This window comes from Salarias fasciatus, chromosome 17 (assembly GCF_902148845.1).
Source record: "Salarias fasciatus chromosome 17, fSalaFa1.1, whole genome shotgun sequence".
NCBI lineage: Eukaryota > Metazoa > Chordata > Actinopteri > Blenniiformes > Blenniidae > Salarias > Salarias fasciatus.
This window is the reverse complement of record NC_043761.1, coordinates 2,189,864-2,196,216: the sequence shown is the minus strand read 5'-3', so window position 1 is coordinate 2,196,216 and position 6,353 is coordinate 2,189,864.

Here is a 6,353-nt window from a genome sequence, read left to right as displayed (position 1 = left end):
TATTTTTCAATAAATCTGGCCTTTATTTTTGCAGCAGTGCTTTTGGTTTGTTATTCACATAAATATCTGTTTAGTAAAGTAAAACAGACAGACCTTTTTGCAATTGTGGCGCGGAGCGGTATTGTAATTTATCAATCTCACTATTAACTAAAAAACCAACAACGCCACTCCAGGAATTGCACCTAGAGAATTAAAGCCAAAGCACACAGATTCATAACCTTACTGAGAGGCGGAGACCAGTTGGTTAAGTTTGGACAGGTTTTATTTACAAGAAGAAATTGAATTAAAACAATTCTTTATTACAACAGTATTTTTAAAAATAAGGCCAAGAACTGCTAAAATAGTGAAGCAAGTTTTCTTATTTCTCTTGCTCTCACCCACACGCACATGCACACACACAAACACACTTACAGTGAAAAAGGGGACTAGGAGCTGGGGCTTAACCGTGACTGGGGAGGGGGAGAACCAGAGGGGGTAGAAACCTTAAACTCAGGGAAAACACAAAAACTCAACACAGCAAACCAAAAAAAGGAAGTGCACCACAAACTAAACGGAGACGACCACCACCAGGGGAATCCACCACCACCACCACTTGACTCCACCACCAGCTCCGAGAACAGAACAAAACAAATGTTACAATTTATAAAAAAAATGAATTTCAGTTTTCCCACAATGGAGGGAGGGATAAACAGTGTCCCAACTGCGCAGCCCTCCTTCGACGAGACTGCGACCAACAGAAGTCAAACCCTCCCTGCGGTTGGACGAGGCGCCGTCCTAATGGCGGCCACACTGAACGCAGGGAGAGGTGAAGGCAGTACAGGCCGCGACAGGACAGGTCTGCACAGCAGCAAGCAGCGACAGCGGAGCGCAAAAGCGACAAAGCGACAAAGAACCCGCAGCGGAGAGTCGAGGCCGGGCAAAACAGCAGCACGTCACTTTGACAACAGCCGCTTAAAAGTAGTTCTCATATTTGTGTCATCAGCGGGGCTCGAACCAGCGACGTTCGGAGCCACATCTTCCCCATCAAACACACAGTCAATGACAGATTTTCCCTGTATGTTTGAAATTTCAGGAAGAAATCGGCTCCAAGTAGATCATAAAAGCAGCAAAAAGACAAGCAAAATTGAAAGAAGTGCTCAATTCTCCTTTATTCTCCTTTTTTTTTCCTTCTCCCCCTTTCTCCCCCTTCTTTTCCCTTCTTCCCCCCCGAGACAGACTATTGTTCCCCAGCTTTGGCGCAGCTCGTGCTCGTGATGGACGAGGTGCTGTCGTTAGCTGCTGGACAGCCTGTCTGATGGTGCTGGGGATTGGTGCGTCAGGCAGGTGGGCTGTTGTACCGGGTGTGAGACGAGGCCGGAGAACTTACTCTGGGACCGTGATGAGACGAGAGGTCTCTCTGACCCGTATCTCACACTTTGATTTTACCTTTTCTTTTCACCAAACGTTTCAACTCTTCAAAACTTTTTAACGGAACACAAAAATTTTTATTACAGAGATATCATCATGACAAAGAGGAGTTCTTTTCTTAAGTTTTCATGACACAACGTGGAAAAAATGCACAAAACACAGAAAAAAAAAACTTTTTCAGGAGCCATTTTCCTGACTGTAGATTATTTTTTATTCATTTTTACAGTTTCTTAGATGTAGTAGTTATTATAAAAACAATTTTTGGCTTTCTCAATGTTTTCTTTCAGTCTCTCCACAGCATTTTCATTTCCTGAGAGACTTACAAATTGGCTTTTTCAGTTATTACTCGTTTGTTTAAACTGAATGTAGACACAGTCAGAGGATTTCTGTGTGATGGAGCAGGAGTCCACGACCAGTCATCTGACATAGAAACTACACATTTCTTTGACTTTTTTTCAGTTTAAGGAGTCCCAATGCTTCATTTTCACTCAGTAACAAAAGGCGCAGTATGTAAAACGTAACTCATTGCTGTTTGGTGGATTCTGAATTTCCTTCCGTCTCATGTGTGTCTTTAAAGTGAGAACTGTTCAATGTTCATGACAGGATATGCTGAGGCTCGCTGCTTGGCCTGCTGACTTCACTTCAGTCTCACAGCACAACACAGAGAGTTTAGATAGACAATCACAAATGTTTTGCTGATTTGTAAAAAACAGAAGAGAAAAGAAACAAAACACTGCACAATCAACAGGAATTGGTTATTTGGGTTTCTGTTTTTCTGTCACGAGGACAGCCGGGATGCGAACCCACCAGAGCGAGCCATCTTTTTCATAGCGATGATCAGATTAGCATTGTTTTAGCATTAGCATCATTTTAGCATGAGAGTTACTTGGTTAGATCATTTAGCGTAGTTCACAGGTGTAATTTACGTAGGGTTGGTGGGTTATGAAAACCCAGGGCGCGCTGTGTTCCCAGTGAGCACCGCTCTGCTCCGCTCCGAAGCTCCATGTGAGCACCGCACCGCCCGTCACCGCTCGGACTCCTCGGTGCCAGCGTGCGCTGTCACAACAACTCAGCCCCCATTTCATTTGAAGAAATTCACGATGATTGTTATATGTCATACAATGCATAACATAGTTGATATAAGAAGAGACATTTACTGTGAAAGGTCATTTTGGCTTCCACTACACAGTATGTTATTTTGATACTGCCTGCATGTACGCTGACATCAGATTGCAGCTGGAGATGATGGAAGCAACACAGTGTTTTGTGAAATCGTTCTCGTGACCATCCTCCTCAAACATGGGACAACACAGCAGACAAACACACAGAAACACAACAGTAACGTCCCTACAGTGGACAAAACCTTGATCATCAGACCTTGCCATCCTCACTCCCAGCCTCGTGGCTCAGTCAGTCCCCAGTTTCTGGGGGCTCGTCCGGTTATGATTAAAGCTACACAAGCAGTTTTACAAGCCACATTATATGCATTCATATTATAGTCCATTTCCACTAGACTATATGTAAGCAAGCAAGCACTCAAATAAAATGTAAGATTTCCCACAAATCCCCTTCTTGGCCAAAAACAGATTTTAGGACCACAAAATTAACATTCCTGCAAAACATACATTTCTGCATGGTCTGCAAGCATGTCTCCAAGTACATAAATAAATAAGTACATCAATTAATGAATAAATAAAGCAATGTTCAGACAAGCAACAGTTTAAAACAAAATGGTGAGATGAGTGTTGATACTCAACTGCCTCGGTGGACAACTGACTTCCCACAGTCCTCTCTTCAGGTTAGGAGGCCGGTGTGTCCTCTCCTCCAGGTATGGAGCTCTTCAACCTAGAGAGGCGAGTGTGACAGATGTGATACCACTTGGCTGCTTTCTCCTTCAGTCAGACAGCATGGGTCGTCCGGGCTGTCGCTTGGAACGGTCCGTCCCAACATGCCTCTGTCCACCCCCTCTTGGGTCAGCGCAGGTCCACAAATCCTAGATTCACGTCCTACTCCAGGTGTTCATTGCGATCAGGACCAACCTCCTGGTCCTGGAAATGGTCTCCCGGTCTCTGGTTCCAACAGGGTTAGGAAGGATAGTTAAACTGAAACACACACGCAGGCGTGTGAGCGTGGCTCTTTTCTCAGCTTTCTTTGAAGGAAATGAGTTTCTTGTGTTTATCAGTTGTGTGTGTGTGTGTGTGTGTGTGTGTGTGTGTGTGTGTGTGTGTGCGTGCGTGCGTGCGTGCGTGCGTGTGAAGCTGCAGAAGGAGCTGAAGAACCTGTGTGTGGAGGAGGGCCAGCTGAAGCGAGCTCTGGACATGAAGCTGAACATCCGGCGGCAGAAGAAGGAGGTGAAGGAGCAGCACGTGAAGGAGGTGCTCGGGTACGGGCCTGCGCTCCTCCGCGCCGCACGCCGTCCACCGCGCTCACGCCCCCGCTGACCCGAGCCGCTCTTTCAGCCAGTGCACCCACATCCACCAGAGGCGCGAGGAGATGGCCGACAAGATCCGGAAGATCTCCGGCCAGACGCAGCAGCTGAGGGTCTTTGGTCTGTAGTTCACTTCCTGGATCCTAATGCTTGTCTCTTAGGAGGAATTTAGCCACACATAGAACATTTATCAGTCCTAATCGATTTCAATCTGTAGCCAAAGCTAGTCTAGTGTGGTGTGTGTGTTCCGTTCCAAAGTTTGTAAGAGTTGAAAGGTTTGTTGAAAAAAGAGGGCAAAAGGTTTTAGTGAAGAAGGTGTATATCCCTAACAAGTGTGAGATGCAGCGGAGTGGCCTACCCCTCCCAATCCCCTCTTGTCTTCACACCTGTACAACAGACCGTCTGACTGACGCCCCACAATGTTGTCCCCTCAGCTGCACCGGGCATTTCTCAATCTATCTTATAATGCCTCACACTTTAATTTTAATAAAGTTTATTCTTAATATGTGCACAGTGAATGCTGATTATTCTGTCCAACTTTACCTTCACATAAAGATCATACCACTTTTTCTGGCGTGGTGCTGCTCTGTTTCCTGCCTCAGAGGGCCAAACGCTGGAAGCAGGGAACCTTCGCAGGCGAGAAACCCACTCCTCCTCCCCCATGGCTCTGTGCTTCTTCTGTTTGGAAGCCATCTGCCATTAACAGAGGAATAAATGCACACATTGCACCAAAAAGTCCAGCCAGAGTTTATACCTCATTAAGAAATAGCTATTACTAATATGTTTTCAGTTACTGTCATTATTATTTGTAAGTACATACGTTTAAAAAGAACCAATTCTATTATATCGTATGTATATTATGCCTTTAATGGTGCTCAGTGTTTGTTCTTTTTTTTGGGGGGGAGGTGACTTTACTGCAGTGACACTGCAAATTAATAAAAGATTTTCAATGAAATTTCTCAGTTTTATATATATAAACTGCTTGAAGTGAATTGGCACATTGCATAATTAAACAATACTCACGTGGCTGTGATAACAATTACAACAAAAACAGCACTTTAAATAGCTAGGATATAGCTGAGGAAAGCAAAACTGAAAGAAGCTCTCAATTCTCCTTTTTTTCCATCTCCCCCTCTTCTCCACCTTCTTCCCGAACAAATTAAACTGACAATATTTCACTTGCAAAATACAAAAGTACAAATGCTAACTCAGAAAAACACAAGGGCTGGTGGAAAACTCTGGAAACTCCAGCTTACAGAAGCCCGACAGGCTCGTAACACAAACTCGAGGGCTTCACTCCCAGGCGCCACCTAGTGGTACATGACTGAGAGAACGGCAGCAGAACAATGGATACACCAAAGAAAACACTGACGTGAGTGAAGCACGGAGGGCGATTTCTCATTGATTGTTTGTTTGTTTATAAAAACTATAGAAACACAATAGAAGGTGCGGGGCGAAGAGCAGGAAGTGAGTTTTTTCAATCGTCCAATCAGCTTTTTCTGACGTCACAATTTCCCGTCATGCACCTGAACAAGTGGAAAACAATCGCTGGTATTGTGGCCGCAACCGGAGCAGGTGTGCCAGACCATGTGAAATCGATGTCACAATGCTGTCGGCGACCTGGCAGGACTCGGTTGGTGGGATTTTGACAAACTTGTCATGTGGTCGCACCAGGAGTCACACTCATCTCCATTATATGCAATTGAAATAGTGTTCGCGGCATTTTTTTATTTGTTCAGCAGTTCTGCCTGGAAGATCGTGCTTTGCTCGAGCGGGGGCTCGTGAATCGCACGTTCTGTACAGCTGTTCGTCCTCATTGTGGGGCGTCAGTCAGGCGGTCTGTTCAACAGGTGCGAAGACGAGGGCGGAGTTGCAAGAGAGGGGATTGGGAGGGCAGGCAACTCCGCTGCATCTCACACTTGGTTAGGGATATACCCTTTTTCAATTCAAACCTTCATTCAATTCATTCATTCATTACAAATTGCATTTTTTGCCTGCAAGCTAAATTTACTTGGCGACAATACTTCAACCAATCAGCGCTTCAAAACAAAAACGCTGGCTAGCTTTAGCTCTTTAGCTCGAGCTTCTCTTCACCCAAAGACACACGAAAACGTCTTTTCCTGTTAGAAACTCACCAAGCGCAGACCCTTCAGACTCTTGCTCTTGCTTCATTGTTGCTTTCATCCGTAATCCCAGTTACAAATGATGACCGAGGGCCTGCGGGAGGGGGGCTCAGGGGAGCCATCTTCTCCGTGCCACGTCAACATGGGAAACAGAGCGTTTTCACGGGTAGGGGAGGGGCTGCCTCTCTGAGCAGCACAGCAACGAGCAAAGCTCAAACAGGCAGGCATGAAGGAAAAAGAAAAAACGCTTTGGGGGGGTTTTTGGTGACTACATAACTATATAACAAGGTTAAAACATAGAAAAAGTGAATTTTGCATGATACAGCCCCATTTAAAGCTCGAAAAAAATAGTCCACAATGTGGGAACATTTGCTTGTAACAAGCAAAGAAACATT